Source organism: Heteronotia binoei, chromosome 3 (assembly GCF_032191835.1).
Source record: "Heteronotia binoei isolate CCM8104 ecotype False Entrance Well chromosome 3, APGP_CSIRO_Hbin_v1, whole genome shotgun sequence".
In the NCBI taxonomy this organism is placed as follows: Eukaryota; Metazoa; Chordata; class Lepidosauria; order Squamata; family Gekkonidae; genus Heteronotia; species Heteronotia binoei.
In genome coordinates this window covers 192,642,299-192,659,466 of record NC_083225.1, presented here as the reverse complement: position 1 = coordinate 192,659,466, position 17,168 = coordinate 192,642,299, and positions in this window count along the sequence as shown.

Genomic DNA, 17,168 nt, shown 5'->3' with positions numbered 1-17,168 from the left:
TGGGGAAGGCATTTCTCTCTCAGTTTGGTGTGGAGAGCCAGTTTTGTGTAGTGCTTAAGTGCGCGGACTCTAATCTGGGAGAACCGGACTTGATTCCCCACTCCTCAGCTTACAGCTGCTGGAATGGCCTTGGGTCAGCCATAGCTCACATCTGGTAGAACCGGGTTTGATTCCCCCACTCCTCCACTTGCAACTGCTGGAATGGCCTTGGGTCAGCCATAGCCCTCTTATCTGGGAGAACCGGGTTTGATTCCCCACTCCTCCACTTGCACCTGCTGGAATGGCCTTGGGTCAGCCAGAGCTCTCTTATCTGGGAGAACCGGGTTTGATTCCCCCACTCCTCCACTTGCACCTGCTGGAATGGCCTTGGGTCAGCCAGAGCTCTCTTATCTGGGAGAACCGGGTTGGATTCCCCCACTCCTCCACTTGCACCTGCTGGAATGGCCTTGGGTCAGCCAGAGCTCTCTTATCTGGGAGAACCGGGTTTGATTCCCCACTCCTCCACTTGCAGCGGCTGGAATGGCCTTGGGTCAGCCATAGCCCTCTTATCTGGGAGAACCGGGTTTGATTCCCCCACTCCTCCACTTGCACCTGCTGGAATGGCCTTGGGTCAGCCAGAGCTCTCTTATCTGGGAGAACCGGGTTTGATTCCCCACTCCTCCACTTGCAGCGGCTGGAATGGCCTTGGGTCAGCCAGAGCTCTCTTATCTGGGAGAACCGGGTTTGATTCCCCCCTCCTCCACTTGCAGCTGCTGGAATGGCCTTGGGTCAGCCAGAGCTCCCTTATCTGGGAGAACCGGGTCTGATTCCCCACTCCTCCACTTGCAGCTGCTGGAATGGCCTTGGGTCAGCCACAGCTCTCTTATCTGGGAGAACCGGGTTTGATTCCCCCCTCCTCCACTTGCAGCTGCTGGAATGGCCTTGGGTCAGCCAGAGCTCTCTTATCTGGGAGAACCGGGTCTGATTCCCCCCTCCTCCACTTGCAGCCGCTGGAATGGTCTTGGGTCAGCCAGAGCTCTCTTATCTGGGAGAACCGGGTTTGATTCCCCATTCTTCCACTTGCAGCCGGTGGAATGGCCTTGGGTCAGCCAGAGCTCTCTTATCTGGGAGAACCGGGTTTGATTCCCCACTCCTCCACTTGCAGCGGCTGGAATGGCCTTGGGTCAGCCAGAGCTCTCTTATCTATGAGAACCAGGTTTGATTCCCCCCTCCTCCACTTGCAGCTGCTGGAATGGCCTTGGGTCAGCCAGAGCTCCCTTATCTGGGAGAACCGGGTCTGATTCCCCCCTCCTCCACTTGCAGCCGCTGGAATGGCCTTGGGTCAGCCAGAGCTCTCTTATCTGGGAGAACCGGGTCTGATTCCCCCCTCCTCCACTTGCAGCCGCTGGAATGGCCTTGGGTCAGCCAGAGCTCTCTTATCTGGGAGAACTGGGTTTGATTCCCCACTCCTCCACTTGCAGCTGCTGGAATGGCCTTGGGTCAGCCAGAGCTCTCTTATCTGAGAGAACCAGGTTTGATTCCCCACTCCTCCACTTGCAGCTGCTAGCATGGTCTTGGGTCAGCCATAGCTCTGGCAGAGGTTGTCCTTGAAAGGTCAGCTGCTGTGAGAGCCCTCTCAGCCCCCCCCCCCCACCTCACAGGGTGTCTGTTGTGGGGGAGGAAGGTAAAGGAGATTGTAGGCCACTCTGAGCCTCTGTCCTTGAAAGGGCAGCTTCTGGGAGAGCTCTCTCAGCCCCGCCTACCTCACAGGGTGTCTGTTGTGGGGGAGGAAGGGAAAGGAGATTGTGACCCACTCTGAGACTCTTCAAAGTGGAGAGTGGGATATAAATCCAATATCTTCTTCTGCCTCACAGAGTGTCTGTTGTGGGAGGGGGAAGGTAAAGGAGATTGTGAGCCACTCTGAAACTCTTCAGAGTGGAGGGCGGGATACAAATCCAATATCTTCATCTACCTCACAGGGTGTCTGTTGTGGGGGAGGAAGGGAAAGGAGGTTGTGAGCCGCTCTGAGACTCTTCGGAGTGGAGGGCGGGATATAAATCCAATATCTTCATCTACCTCACAGGGTGTCTGTTGTGGGGGAGGAAGGAAAAGGAGATTGTGAGCCGCTCTGAGACTCTTCGGAGTGGAGGGCGGGATATAAATCCAATATCTTCATCTACCTCACAGGGTGTCTGTTGTGGGGGAGGAAGGTAAAGGAGATTGTGAGCCGCTCTGAGACTCTTTGGAGTGGAGGGTGGGATATAAATCCAATATCTTCATCTACCTCACAGGGTGTCTGTTGTGGGGGAGGAAGGTAAAGGAGATTGTGAGCCGCTCTGAGGCTCTTCAGAGTGGAGGGCGGGATATAAATTCAATATCTTCTTTTTCTTCTTTTTCTATAATTCCCTATGGTAGCTTATTCCTATAGGAAATAATGGAGAATTTATCTGTGGGTATCTGGGGCTCTAGGGGGGTTGTTTTTTAAGGTAGAGGCACCATATTTTCAGCATAGCATCCAGTGCCTCTCCCCAAAATACCCTCCAAGTTTCAAAAAGATTTGACCGGGGGGGGGGGTCCAATTGTATGAGTCCCAAAAAAAGAAAGGCATTTAAAAAGGTGTGTGATGGCCAGCCAGAGCTCCCTTTGGAGTTCAGTGATGCTTGTTACACCCTTGCACCTGGCTCCACCCCCAGTGTCTCCTGGCTCCACCCCCAAAATCCCCAGTTATTTCTTGAACTGGACATGGCAACCCCGGAACCGTCTCATCAGCCAGTGAGTGGGGGAGTTCTGCGCACGTTTCCATTTCTCCACAACCAACCGGTAAAGCAGTTTGATATTATTTCCACATTGCAGAGTTCAGAATGTGCACCTGAGCGAGGGAGAGGAGGATGCTTGACTTGAGGAAGCCACCTGGTATTTCAGCGCCTGGCTGTTTCCCTTTTGCTCAAGGGAGTATTGCGTTCGTTTCCGAATATCAAAGCCAATTTGGGCTTCCTTTTTGGAATGCTGAGGAGAGGACCTGCGTAACTACGGGAAGACGGTGCCGCAAACAGGTCAAGGCTTCTTTGGAAGGAACTGACGTGAACGGGGCGCTCGGTCGGAAGTTTACTGCCAGCATCCTGCTTGTAACGGGAATAGGGTCAGAACTTGGCTGCAAAAGGAAACGGGATGCTTCTCTAAGCAGAAGGGCCGTTGACTGAGCTACGTTGATGGTGCCCCCTTAAAGATATTTATTTATTTATTTGCTGCATTTGCACTCTGTTTCGCCAAAAAAGGTTTCAGAGGATGATTTACATCAGAGATTCCAAATCTGGTTGTCAAGCATGGTGAAATTCCATTGATAATTGATTGTTATAGGATCCTGCCTAAACCTGATCTGTGAAGTATCATGGAGGATCCAACTCTGTTAGCGTTGTTATTCTTTCCTTCCCCCCCCCCACCCGCCGTCTTGCTTTATTGCTTGAGAGTAGAATTAATGAGAACTGAAACTAAACATGAGAAGAAGTAATCAGCACCTTCCCATACATTCTTGTAAGGGAGTACAGGACATCTGGGGAAGCAAGGACAGAGTCCTGATAACACTATGGGAATGTAGACATTTATGATAGTTTATGTGTGAGTGCTACCCCGCACCCCCTCCTTTGGAATCCTTTTGAAGTAAGCCTTAAAAGTATTGTATCAATGTATTGGCAGTATTACTTGCAAGAACCTGTTATACAGAAAGTATCGGTCTATCAATAAACGTAGTCTTTGTATCAAATTCGACTCGTCATTGAACCCGCATGCTTGACACTGGTGCCTGTATATGCGCTTTGTTTCACTGGCTTGGCTTGGAGACAGGGCAGTAGCCGGGATTTTAAATTTGGTGGGGCCACAGGCAGAATGTTTTGTTTACGAGGGCCAGGCTCTCAGTGTCAGCTCTCAAAATATCCTGTGAATGCCCCTAAAAAACAACAAATGCCATGTTATCCCTTTTATTGTCAGAAAACTACGCACGAGCTTTCCTCTTCCCCTGCACTTTTTATCACTTTTTATCAGTCACTACAACTACCAGGTAATGGATCAGAGTTGTCCACTGAGATGGTGACAAACAGTATGGATTGTCTGCCAAAGTCTCGAGGCAGCAGGAGGAAGGCTGCGGGCCTAACTTGCCTGGGAAATTATAGATGTTTGTATACAAATGCTAGAAGTGTTCGAAGTAAAATTGGGGAGTTGGAATGTTTAGTGTTGGGGGAAAACATAGACATTGTGGGAATTTCAGAAACTCGGAATGAGGAGAATCAGTGGGACAGGGTGATTCCTGGATATGTTATATCGGAAGGATAGGGAGGGAAAGGTTGGAGGTGAGGTAGCTCTGTATGTCAGAGAGGGTATTCAGTCCAGTAAGACTGAGGTCAGAGAATTAGATTCCCTTCTAGAAATGCTTTGGGTCGAAACAGAGGGCCCAAAAGGAAATTTAACTATGGGAGTTTATCGTCCACCAAATCAAAAGATAGAGGACGATTATAATATGATGGAAGGATTAAAGATAGCGGCTAAGCATAAAAACTGTGTCGTAATAGGTGATTTTAACTACCCGCAGATTGATTGGGTCAATATGTGTTCTGGTCGAGAGAAAGAGATTGAGTTTCTAGATGCTCTCAATGACTGTGCTATGGAGCAGAGGGTCACAGAACCTACCAGAGGTGGGGCGATCCTGGATTTGGTCCTAAGTAATGCCCAAGACTTGGTGAGAGATGTAAAAGTGATCGCATCGCTTGGGAGCAGTAACCATAACGTTATTGATTTCACCATTTGTATAAATGGGGAGTTGCCCCAAAAGACCGCCACAACCACGTTTAACTTTAAAAGGGGTAAATTCTCTGAGATGAGGAGGCATGTGAAGAGGAAACTGAAAGGAAAGGTAAATACAGTCAAAACCCTTGGGGAAGCTTGGAGGCTATTTAAAACTACAATCCTAGAAGCTCAGATAAAATATATACCACAAGTTAGGAAAGGCACAAACAGGTATAAGAAAAGGCCTGCATGGTTAACAAACAAAGTAATGGAAGCTGTAAAAGGTAAGAAGGACTCCTTTAAGCGGTGGAAAGCTAGTCCAAGTGAGATTAATAAAAGAGAACACAGGCTGTGGCAAATCAAATGAAAGACTGTGATCAGGCAGGCAAAAAGGGACTATGAGGAGCATATTGCAAAAAACATAAAGACAAATAATAAAAATTTCTTCAAATATATTAGAAGCAGAAAACCAGCCCGGGAGGCAGTGGGGCCCTTGGATGGCCAAGGGGTCAAAGGATTACTGAAGGAGGATAGGGAAATGGCTGAGAAGCTGAATGCATTTTTTTGCCTCCGTCTTCACCATGGAAGATGAGAAGTGTTTGCCCACTCCAGAACCACTAATTTTGGAAGGGGTGTTGAAAGACCTGAATCAGATTGAGGTGACAAGAGAGGAGGTCCTGCAACTGATTGACGAATTAAAAACTAATAAGTCAACAGGTCCGGATGGCATACATCCAAGAGTTCTGAAAGAACTCAAAGTTGAACTTGTGGATCTCCTGACAAAAATATGTAACCTTTCATTGAAATCTGCCTCCGTTCCTGAGGACTAGAAGGTAGTAAATGTCACCCCCATCTTTCAAAAGGGTTCCAGAGGAGATCCAGGAAATTACAGGCCAGTAGGTCTGAATTCAATATTGGGAAAGTAGGTAGAAACCATTATCAAGGACAGAATGAGTAGGCACATTGATGAACACGGGTTATTGAGGAAGACTCAGCATGGGTTGTGTAAGGGAAGATCTTGACTCACTAACCTGTTAGAGTTCTTTGAAGGAGTGAACAAACATGTGGACAAAGGGGATCCAATAGATGTTGTTTACCTTGACTTCCAGAAAGCTTTTGATAAAGTTCCTCATCAAAGGCTCCTTAGTAAGCTCGAGAGTCATGGAGTAAAAGGAGAGGTCCTCTTGTGGATCAAAAACTGGCTAATTAATAGGAAGCAGAGAGTGCATATAAATGGGCAGTCTTTGCAGTGGAGGACAGTAAGCAGTGGGGTGCAACAGGGCTCAGTACTGGGTCCCATGCTCTTTAACTTGTTCATAAATGATTTGGAGTTAGGAGTAAGCAGTGAAGTGGCTAAGTTTGCAGATGACACTAAATTGTTCAGGATGGTGAGAACCAGAGAGGATTGTGAGGCACTCCAAAGGGATCTGTTGAGGCCGGGTGAGTGGGCATCAACGTGGCAGATGAGGTTCAATGTGGCCAAGTGCAAAGTAATGCACATTGCGGCCAAGAATCCCAGCTACAAATACAAGTTGATGGGGTGTGAACTGGCAGAGACTGACCAAGAGAGAGATCTTGGGGTCATGATAGATAACTCACTGAAAATGTCAAGGCAGTGTGCGATTGCAATAAAAAAGGCCAACGCCATGCTGGGAATTATTAGGAAGGGAATTGAAAACAAATCAGCCAGTATCATAACGCCCCTGTATTAATCGATGGTGCGGTCTCATTTGGAATACTGTGTGCAATTCTGGTCACCACACCTCAAAAAGGATATTATAGCATTGGAAAAAGTCCAGAAAAGGGCAAGTAGAATGATTAAAGGGCTGGAGCACTTTCCCTATGAAGAAAGGTTGAAATGCTTACGGCTCTTTAGCTTGGAGAAACATGATTAACATGTGGAATTCACTACCACAGGAGGTGGTGGCGGCTACAAGCATAGGCAGCTTCAAGAGGGGATTGGATAAAAATATGGAGCAGAGGTCCATCAGTGGCTATTAGCCACAGCTTTTGTTGGAACTGTCTGGGGCAGTGATGCTCTGTATTCTGGGTGCGTCAGGCCCCTCTGTCCATCAAGGTCAGTCTTGTCTACTCAGACTGGCAGTTGCTCTGCTTGGGTCTCAGGCTGAGGTCCTTCCCATCACCTCCTGCCTGGTCCTTTTAATAGGAGATGCTGGGGATTGAACCTGGGACCTTCTGCGTGCCAAGCATATGCTCTACCACTGAGACACGGCCCCTCTTCAATGGCTCTTCAGGGTCTCAGCAGACATCTTTACCATCACCTCCTGCCTGGTCCTTTTTACTGGAGATGCCAGGGATTGAACCTGGGACCTTCTGCCTGCCAAACAGTTGGCTCTACCTCTGAGCCACAGTCTCTCCCGAGTAGGGTTACCAGGTCCGACTCAAGAAATATCTGGGGACTTTGGGGGTGGAGCCAGGAGCAAGGGTGTGACAAGCACGATTGAATTCCTAAGGGAGTGCTGGCCATCACATTTAAAGGGACCGCACGCCTTTTAAATACTTTCCCTCCATTTGGAATAATGGATAATTAGGGGAGGGATGGTAGCTCAGTGGTAGAGCATCTGCCTGGTAAGCAGAAGGTCCCAGGTTCAATCCCCGGCATCTCCAACTAAAAAGGGTCCAGGCAAGTAGGAGTGAAAAACCTCAGTTTGAGACCCTGGAGAGCCGCTGCCAGTCTGAGTAGACAATACTGACTTTGACGGACCAAGATTCTGATTCAGTATAAGGCAGCTTCATAGGTTCATAAGGGCACCTTCTTTTGGGGCTCATAGAATTGGTGTGAGGAAAAGCCCCCTACTTTTCGTACATATGGACATCATGATCACCAGTATGGTTGCCAGGGTGCCTGGAGTTTTGACTCTCACACATCTGCCCTAAGAAGTGGACTTTGCCCACCGTTTCTAAGGCTTATGTGGATACTATAAGCCTCAGCTTTGCAGCAGCATTCTACATCTCTGAAGGGTGTTAGCCAGAACTACAGACATGCTCCAGCTGCTCCTTGTGTGCCCAATCTTGGCCACTGCAGTGGAAGAAGCCAGGCCACCATGTTTCCAGCCTGCTTCCATGAACCAAAGGCTTAACACCACCAGAATCCATCTTGGTTTCCTGATCCAAGCATACCCTGCCAGGCTGGACTCCATTCCTTCTTAGTGGGAAGATCACGCACCCTGAGTCACTCCTAGCCTGCAAGCAACCTATCCGTTTTATGAATAGATTAACAGTTCAACTGTTGATCCTAATTGCTCAGCAATATCCTGAACAATAACTCTTGCCCATAAGATGATGGGATAAGAAGAAGAACATCTCCTGTCATTGTCAACTCTTTTGTCTACACCGGGGATACCTAGGCCAATATCTGATTCCCTATTGTCACCTTCCCAGATAATCCCATTTAACCTTAAGTATCCAGCCATTCCCTTTCTTACCCCAGTCTAACTCCTTGGAGCCGCCTCAGGCCATGTTGCAACTTGGAAATTTCCAGGTTCACAGGACTAAGGTGAAGTTCATTGGTTAAAGCTGACACCCAATTGGATGTCACCAAAGAACTCACCATTGGCTCTGCTAATGTCCAGCCTCTTTGGTCATCACAGAGCCTTCCCCCTGCTCCTCCCCATCACCTCCCATCCCCTAAAGGGCCAAGGGAGTCTATATAACCTCTGACCCAACTCCACTCATGTGTGCATCTAACAGTATCCCAGTTCCACTGTCTAGATCCATCCCCAATTCTGGCCACAGTTTTGGGTCCATTTTCCCTGTCCTCTTATGTCGCCATTGGAACCTTCCTCAAGACTACGATGGTAAATATCACCCTGTCTGTTTATCCTTATATGTTCCCCTATCAATCTATCTGTGTTTCTTAGACCTGTGTGAATGTGTGATTGTTTTGTATTTTTACCTTGTATGAAAGAACTATTATTCTAAATAAATTACAATTGGTTTTTATTAAATCAGAGTCCTTTTATTGAGCATTCACCTTCTGGATGGTTGAGCCTGGTATACATTTGGTAAAAAGATTCCTATTAAGCCGGATGTCCACCTAACTAATTCCCCAACCTCGTTTTGAGGGCATTTCGGCTTAACATTGGATCCCTTGGTCCAACCTTTTCGCAACTTGGGGGTTGTTTTGAGGAGAGGCACCAGCAGCTATGCGTACAATTCAGTGCCTCTACCTAAAAAAGAGCTGCCCCCCCAGAGCCCCAGATACCCATGGATCAATTTTCATTATACTCTATGGAAATTGGTCTCTGTAGAGTATAATGGAGTGCTCAGCAGACATTTCTCTCACCCCTGCCCCCTTGCTTTCTGATGACCCTCAAGCGGGGGCAGGGCCTCCAAACCGGGGGATCCCCTGCCCCCAACTGGGTATTACACAACAAAAAATACAAGCTAGTGACCAATTTACCAAGAAATATATAGAAACCAGTCCAAATGTCCAAGACACGTACATTCAAGTCCCAAAGTAGTGCGGTGACAAGCCAATCGATTAAGTACTTGTTTCTTTCCAGTCTCCATCAGACCTGGGACCAAGATTGATTCAATTGTATAGACTCTTGACATAATTTTTAATAAAAGGGGACACAGAGCGTCTCCAACAGCAATTTCACATCGGCTGCAGCTCAGTAGGAGGCTTCTCGCTGCAGCCGATGTGAAATTGCTGTTGGAGACGCTCTAGGTCCCCTTTTTAAAAAATTATGGAAAGAAACAAGTACTTAATCGATTGGCTTGTCACCGCACTACTTTGGGACTTGAACGTACATGTTTTGGACATTTGGGCTGGTTTCTATATATTTCTTAGTGCATTGGTCACTGGCTTGTATTTTTTTTGTTGTGTCATCCATTATAGTGATCTCTCTCGGATTGGATTCTATCCCAACTGGGGGTTCTCAAGAGAGAGGGGCACGCTGCAGTTATCTAATCGATCTGTCACCAGAGTTTGCACCCCAGCGACCAGATCATAAGAACATAAGAGAAGCCCTGTTGGATCAGGCCAGTGGCCCCTCCAGTCCAACACTCTGTGTCACATAAGAACATAAGAGAAGCCATGTTGGATCAGGCCAGTGGCCCCTCCAGTCCAACACTCTGTGTCACATAAGGACATAAGAGAAGCCCCGTTGAATCAGGCCACTGGCCCATCCAGTCCAACACTCTGTGTCACATAAGAACATAAGAGAAGCCCTGTTGGATCAGGCCAATGGCCCCTCCAGTCCAACACTCTGTGTCACATAAGAACATAAGAGAAGCCCTGTTGGATCAGGCCAGTGGCCCCTCCAGTCCAACACTCTGTGTCACATAAGAACATAAGAGAAGCCATGTTGGATCAGGCCAATGGCCCATCCAGTCCAACACTCTGTGTCACATAAGAACATAAGAGAAGCCATGTTGGATCAGGCCAATGGCCCACCCAGTCCAACACTCTGTGTCACATAAGAACATAAGAGAAGCCATGTTGGATCAGGCCAGTGGCCCCTCCAGTCCAACACTCTGTGTCACATAAGAACATAAGAGAAGCCCTGTTGGATCAGGCCAGTGTCCCATCCAGTCCAACACTCTGTGTCACATAAGAACATAAGAGAAGCCCTGTTGGATCAGGCCAGTGGCCCATCCAGTCCAACACTCTGTGTCACATAAGAACATAAGAGAAGCAATGTTGGATCAGGCCAATGGCCCATCCAGTCCCAAACTCTGTGTCACATAAGAATATAAGAGAAGCCCTGTTGGATCAGGCCAGTGGCCTCTCCAGTCCAACACTCTGTGTCACATAAGAACATAAGAGAAGCCCTGTTGGATCAGGCCAGTGTCCCATCCAGTCCAACACTCTGTGTCACATAAGAACATAAGAGAAGCCCTGTTGGATCAGGCCAATGGCCCATCCAGTCCAACACTGTGTGTCACATAAGAACATAAGAGAAGCCCTGTTGGATCAGGCCAATGGCCCCTCCAGTCCAACACTCTGTGTCACATAAGAACATAAGAGAAGCCCTGCTGGATCAGGCCAATGGCCCATCCAGTCCAAATGCTGTCACACAGTGGCCAAAAAACCATGTGCCATCAGGAGGTCCACCAGTGGGGCCGGGACACTAGAAGCCCTTCCAAACACATCTGGATTGCTGGCTGACGCCTGCTACACAATAGCCTCTCAACCCCATCTTTGCCTCTGGCCATGATACCTCTGGCTTGGGTGATGGCCACAACGCTGGCCTCAGTTTCCCCTGGGAAAGTACCTGGTGAGGCCTCAAAATGATGCACTGCTGTTCAATAGTTTGATACATGCATCATCCCAGATATAGCCATTCACCCCTTTGGCCCTTGTGAAAGAGCATAAGAACATAAGAGAAGCCATGTTGGATCAGGCCAATGGTCCATCCAGTCCAATACTCTGTGTCACATAAGAACATAAGAGAAGCCGGGTTGGATCAGGCCAATGGTCCATCCAGTCCAACTCTCTGTGTCACATAAGAGAAGCCATGTTGGATCAGGCCAATGGTCCATCCAGTCCAACACTCTGTGTCACACAGTGCCCAATATATGTGTGTGTGTGTATACACAGACACACACACACATATATATACTGTGGCTAATAGCCACTGATGGACCTCTGCTCCATATTTTTATCCAATCCCCTCTTAAAGCTGGCTATGCTTGTAACCGCCACCACCTCCTGTGGCAGTGAGTTCCACATGTTAATCACCCTTTGGGTGAAGAAGGACTTCGTTTTATCCGTTTTAACCGGACTGCTCAGCAATTTCATCGAATGCCCACGAGTTCTTGTATTGTGAGAAAGGGAGAAAAGGACTTCTTTCTCTACTTTCTCCATCCCATGCATAATCTTGTCAACCTCGATCATGTCACCCCGCAGTCGACGTTTCTCCAAGCTCAAGAACCCCAAGCGTTTTAACCTTTCTTCATGGGGCAAGTGTTCCAAACTTTTAATCATTCTAAATCTTCTCTGCCCAGGAAAGGCAGCTGGCTCATTATCTTGTTAGCCTAAAAGTTAACAAATGTCTCGTGGCGGAAACTTCCGCCCTGCATTTCGCTGGAGGCATCGACCCGTTAATGGAAAACCTCGTCCCTCTTAGCCAGGCGGTTCTCATTCCCTCTCCCCCCCAACCTCTCCAAACAAATACCTCTTTTTCAGAAGCGACTGATAGATTTTCTCGTGATGAGCAACACAGGAGAGCAGTGAAATTTCATTAAATGGGCAGGCAGACCGCTGCCACCCCCACGTCAATCCCAAGTCTATAAAAACGGTCTTCTCTCCCCAACCCCCAAAACCTCCAGGATTTCTTTTGCTGCAGAATATCCAATTGACACCCAAGCAGCCTTCCTGCTTCTCCCAAGGGACCACTTTCTACGTCTTTGACGACTCTCTCGGAGAAAAATGGCTGCCCCTAAAAACCTAAATTTTGTCTCCCTGGTCACGATCCTGGTTCTAGCTGCAACCGTTTGTAAGTAGAGCCTTGCTCTTGTTCGTTGACCTTTCTACCTCACCTTTCTACCTCAAAGAGAGGAGAGGGATGTAAAATGAGGAGGGACGGTGGCTCAGTGGTAGAAATCCCTGGCATCTCCAAAAAAGAGTCCAGGCAAATAGATGCGAAAAACCTCAGCTTGAGACCCTGGAGAGCCGCTGCCAGTCTGAGAAGACAATACTGACTTTGATGGACCAAGGGTCTGATTCAGTATAAGGCAGCTCATATGTTCAATGTTTTGGGTCCCTGTTGGGGGTAGGGTTGCCAGCCTCCAGGTGGCAACTGGAGATCTCCTCCTCTTACGGTTAATCTTCAGAAAATGCCTGTTAGGAGGTGGAGGGTTGGGTTGGACTGGCATTATTTAGGGTTCCCAACTTCCAGGGGAATGCGCAAACAAAATGCCAAATTAGTCATAGCACTCAAGAGTATTTCTAGAACGCTTTGGCATACTTACTGCAATTATCAAAAGGCATACCTCAAAACCGAGTCCCAACCCAATAGTGGGAAAATACACTCTAAAGATTTGCAAAGTGAATACGATATACTATCCATTAACAAAGTTGCACTCTGTTCCTCTTCACTGGAGTCCAGAAATATTCAAAAATCCTCCAGGTGTCTGTTGTGGAGGAAGGAAGGGAAGGAGATTGTAAAATGGCTTTGAGACTCCTTCAGGTAGGGGAACCTCCTCTTCTCCTTCTCCTTCTCCTCATCCTACTTCTCCTTCTCCTCCTTCATCTCCTCCTTCTTCTCCTCCTCCCCTTCTCCTCCTCCTCCTCTTCTCCTTTTCCTCCACCTCTTCTCCTTTTTCTCCTCCTTTTCGTCTCCTCCTCTTCCTCTTCTCCTCCTCTTCTTCGCCTCTTCCTCCTCTTTCTTCTCCTCTTCCTCCTCTCCTCCTCCTCTTCTTCTCCTCCTTTTTCTTCTCCTTCCCCTCCTCCTCCTCCTCCTTCTCCTCTTCTCCTTCTTCTCCATCTCCTCCTCTTCTTCTCCTCCTACTTCTCCTTCTCCTCCTCTTCTCCTCCTCCTCTTCTTCTCCTCTTTTTCCTCTTCTTCTTCTCCTTCTGCTCCTCCTCCTCCTCCTTCTCCTGTGTTGATCTAAATAGATTTCACAACAAGTCCAGCCGTTCCAAAAAGCTCCCCAAAGAACCGGTCCCAACAACAAGCAGTTGACTGTTTTATGGCTTGCTTCATAAGTACTTCCTCAAAGTTGTGAATAACAATGTAGTCAAGTCAACACAGGATTTTTGAACATTTCTGGACTCCGATGAACACATGAACACATGAAGCTGCCTTATACTGAATCAGACCCTGGGTCCATCAAAGTCAGTATTGTCTACTCAGACTGGCAGCAGCTCTCCGGGGGTCTCAAGCTGAGGTTTTTCACGCCTACTTGCCTGGACCCTTTTTAGTTGGAGATGCCGGGGATTGAACCTGGGACCTTCTGCTTACCAAGCAGATGCTCTACCACTGAGTCACAGCCCCATTCATGGCTCTCCAGGATCTCCAGCTGAGGTTCTTCACACCTATTTGCCTGGACCCTTTTCAGTTGGAGATGCCAGGGATTGAACTTGGGACCTTCTGCTTCCCAAGCAGATGCTCTACCACTGAGCCACAGCCCCATTCATGGCTCTCCAGGATCTCCAGCTAAGGTTCTTCACACCTATTTGCCTGGACCCTTTTCAGTTGGAGATGCCAGGGATTGAACCTGGGACCTTCTGCTTACCAAGCAAATGCTCTACCACTGAGCCACCGTCCCTCCCCTCGAATTAAGAACTAAGTGGATCTTTGTCGATAAGCACTATATTATATTTATTTACAGGCCTCATTTTGGGCAGGAACTCACAGGAGTGGAGCTCTGGAACCTCTAAATTTTATTGTGCTCTATCTTTCTTACCCCCTCCTCCCCCAAATACTTGCTTCTGGGCTCCACTGTTCAAACCCCCCTGTGATAATTTTGCTGACCTCTAGATTGGGCAAACTTTCTAGTATTTTCCCCCACCCCAAAAAATGGGAAAATAACCCAAACACAGAAAGCAGAGAGATGGAAATCAGCACGCCACTGCGGCCGAACAGGAGAAAGTAATTTAAGAAGTATGATGGGCGTGAGGTTTTATTATGGCGATTCTAATCCAAGAAGCATTTGAAGGAAGATGCTGAGCCGATCTAATTGAGTACCCCTTCCGGCGATGTCAGTGTGTGTGTGTGTGGCATATGCCAACGAGTTGTGCTAATGAGCGCCAGCACCTCCTTTTCTACGGAATGACCCGTGCTTTTTTGTATTCCAAAAACAGGCGAAGGCATCTCGGACGGCGAATGGTCTGGCTGTGCCCACTACCGAGGTTATTGTCGAGAGTTGTGTTTCCCCCAGGAAAAATCCCTGGGCCCCCTGGGCTGCCCTGAGGGCCAGGTGTAAGTTTCCGATGTCTGACACACACCTTGGTGTTCCTGGTTAATAGCAGTGGCGGGAGGTAGGCTTCCCAATCCCCAGGTCCCAGCGGGGGATCCCCCGGTTTTACAGGCTTCCCCCCTCCCCCAGCCAGCTGGCCGGCGGGGGAAGCCCCACCCCCACAGCCATTATGCACCTCCATGAACGATTCCCATAGGGAATGATGGGGAATTGATCCGCAGGTATCGGGGGCTCTGGGGGGGCTGTTTTTTGAGGTAGAGGTGCCAAATTTTCAGTATAGCATCTAGTGTCTCTCCCCAAAATACCCCCCAAGTTTCAAAAGGATTGGACTAGGGGGTTCAATTCTACGAGCCCCAAAAGAAGGTGCCCCTATCTTTCATTATTTTCTATGAAAGGAAGGCATTTTAAAAAGGTGTGCTGTCCCTTTAAATGTGATGGCCAGAACTCCCTTGGAGTTCAATTCTGCTTATCACACCCTTGCTCCTGGCTCCGCCCCCAATGTCTCCTGGCTCCACCCCCAAAGTCCCCAGATATTTCTTGAATTGGACTTGGCAACCCTAGTGGGAGGTGCCATCAAGTTGCAGCCAAAGATGCAAACCCTTGGGAGGGGTTACGGCAGGAGATGAACAGAGGCACTTCGCCATTGGCTGCCTCTGCATAGCGGCCCCGGGCTTCCATCCAAGGACGAACCAGGGCCGACCCTGACTTAGCTTTAGGGTTGCCAATCCCCAGGTGGGGGCAGGGGATCTCCCGGTTTGGAGGCCCTCCCCCCGCTTCAGGGTCGTCAGAAAGCGGGGGGAGGGGACGGAAATGTCTGCTGGGAACTCTATTATTCCCTATGGAGATTTATTCCCCTAGAAAATAATAGAGAATTGATCCATGGGTATTTGGGGCTCTGGGTGTCAAGTCGGCAGATTCAATAACGAGTCGTTGTTGCCACAAAGAAACTACTTTATTGATACTGATACTTGAGGCCTAAGCCAAGCTTTGCAAAGACTAAAGAACATACTACAGCTACATTGCGTATAAGGGATACTTCAAAAGGATTCCTTAGGAGAGGGGGGGACTATGCAGGGAGCATTCACACATAGGTGTTACAGAGTTGTTCTCATGTTGATTAGGCCTGCATGGCCTTGATCACATTAGGCTCCTGACTCCCTTCCGTGAGCCAGGGCTGAGAAGGCACAGATAAGACGTTCCCATATTTCCATTTCAAAGCAAGTATACTCTCTACAGGAAGGAGGGAGGTAGGGAGAGGATATGCTAGCAGCATTTGGTTATACTTTGGTTTTTACCCAGAATGCTCAAGGGTTGAGCCAGAGTTATAGACAGACTTGACACTGGGGGGGCTGTTTTTTGAGGTAGAGGCACCAAATTCTCAGTACAGCATCTAGTGCCTCTCCCCAAAATACCCCCCAAGTTTCAAAAAGATTGGACCGGGGGGTCCAATTCTATGAGCCCCAAAAGAAGGTGCCCCTATCCTTCATGATTTCCTATGGAAGGAAGACATTTAAAAAAGGTGTGCAGTCCCTTTAAATGTGATAGCCAGAACTCCCTTAGAGTTCAATTGTGCTTGTCACACCCTTGTTCCTGGCTCCGCCCCAATGTCTCCTGGCCCCACCCCCAAAGTCTCCTGGCTCCACCTCCAAAGTCCCCAGATATTTCTTGAATTGGACTTGGCAACCCTACTATGTGCATTGCACAGAGAGAGAGAGAGGGTATTCCTACAATTCCCAGCATGCCTTGCTCAACCCTACTTAGCTTCCAAGATCTGATGAGATCAGGCTACCCTGGACCATCCAAGTCAGGGCAAGAGACGTGCAGAGGTGGTTTGCCGTTGCCTGCCTCTGCGTATCAACCTTGGACTTCCTCGGTGGTCTCCCATTCAAGGACTAACCAGGGTCAACCCTGTTCAGCTTCCAAGATCTGATGAGATCAGGTTGACAAGATTATGCACGGGACAGAGAAGGTAGAGGAAGAAGTCCTTTTCTCCCTTTCTCACAATACAAGAACTCGCGGGCACTCCATGAAATCGCTGAGCAGTCGGGTTGGAACGGATAAAAGGAAGCCCTTCTTCACCCAAAGGGTGATTCATACGTGGAACTCACTGCCAAAGGAGGTTTTTAAACATAGGTTGGATGGCCCTCTGACAGCAATGAGGATCCTGTGCATTTAGGGGGAGGGGTTTGTGAGTTTCCTGCATTGTGCAGGGGGTTGGACTAGATGTCCCTGGAGGTCCCTTCCAACTCTAGGATTCTATTAAGAAGAACTTCCTGGCCGTTAGAGCGGTTCCTCAGTGGAACAGGCTACCTTGTGGGGGGGGGGGGGGGCTCTCCTTCCTTGGAGGTTCTTCAACAGAGGCTGGATGGCCCTCTGACAGCGTTGAAGATCCTGTGAATTTAGGAGGAGGCATTTGTGAGTTTCCTGCATTGTGCAGGGGGTTGGACTAGATGACCCTGGAGGTCCCTTCCAACTCTATGATTCTATGATTACCTTTTGGCTAGAGGTCATGGGAGCTGGAT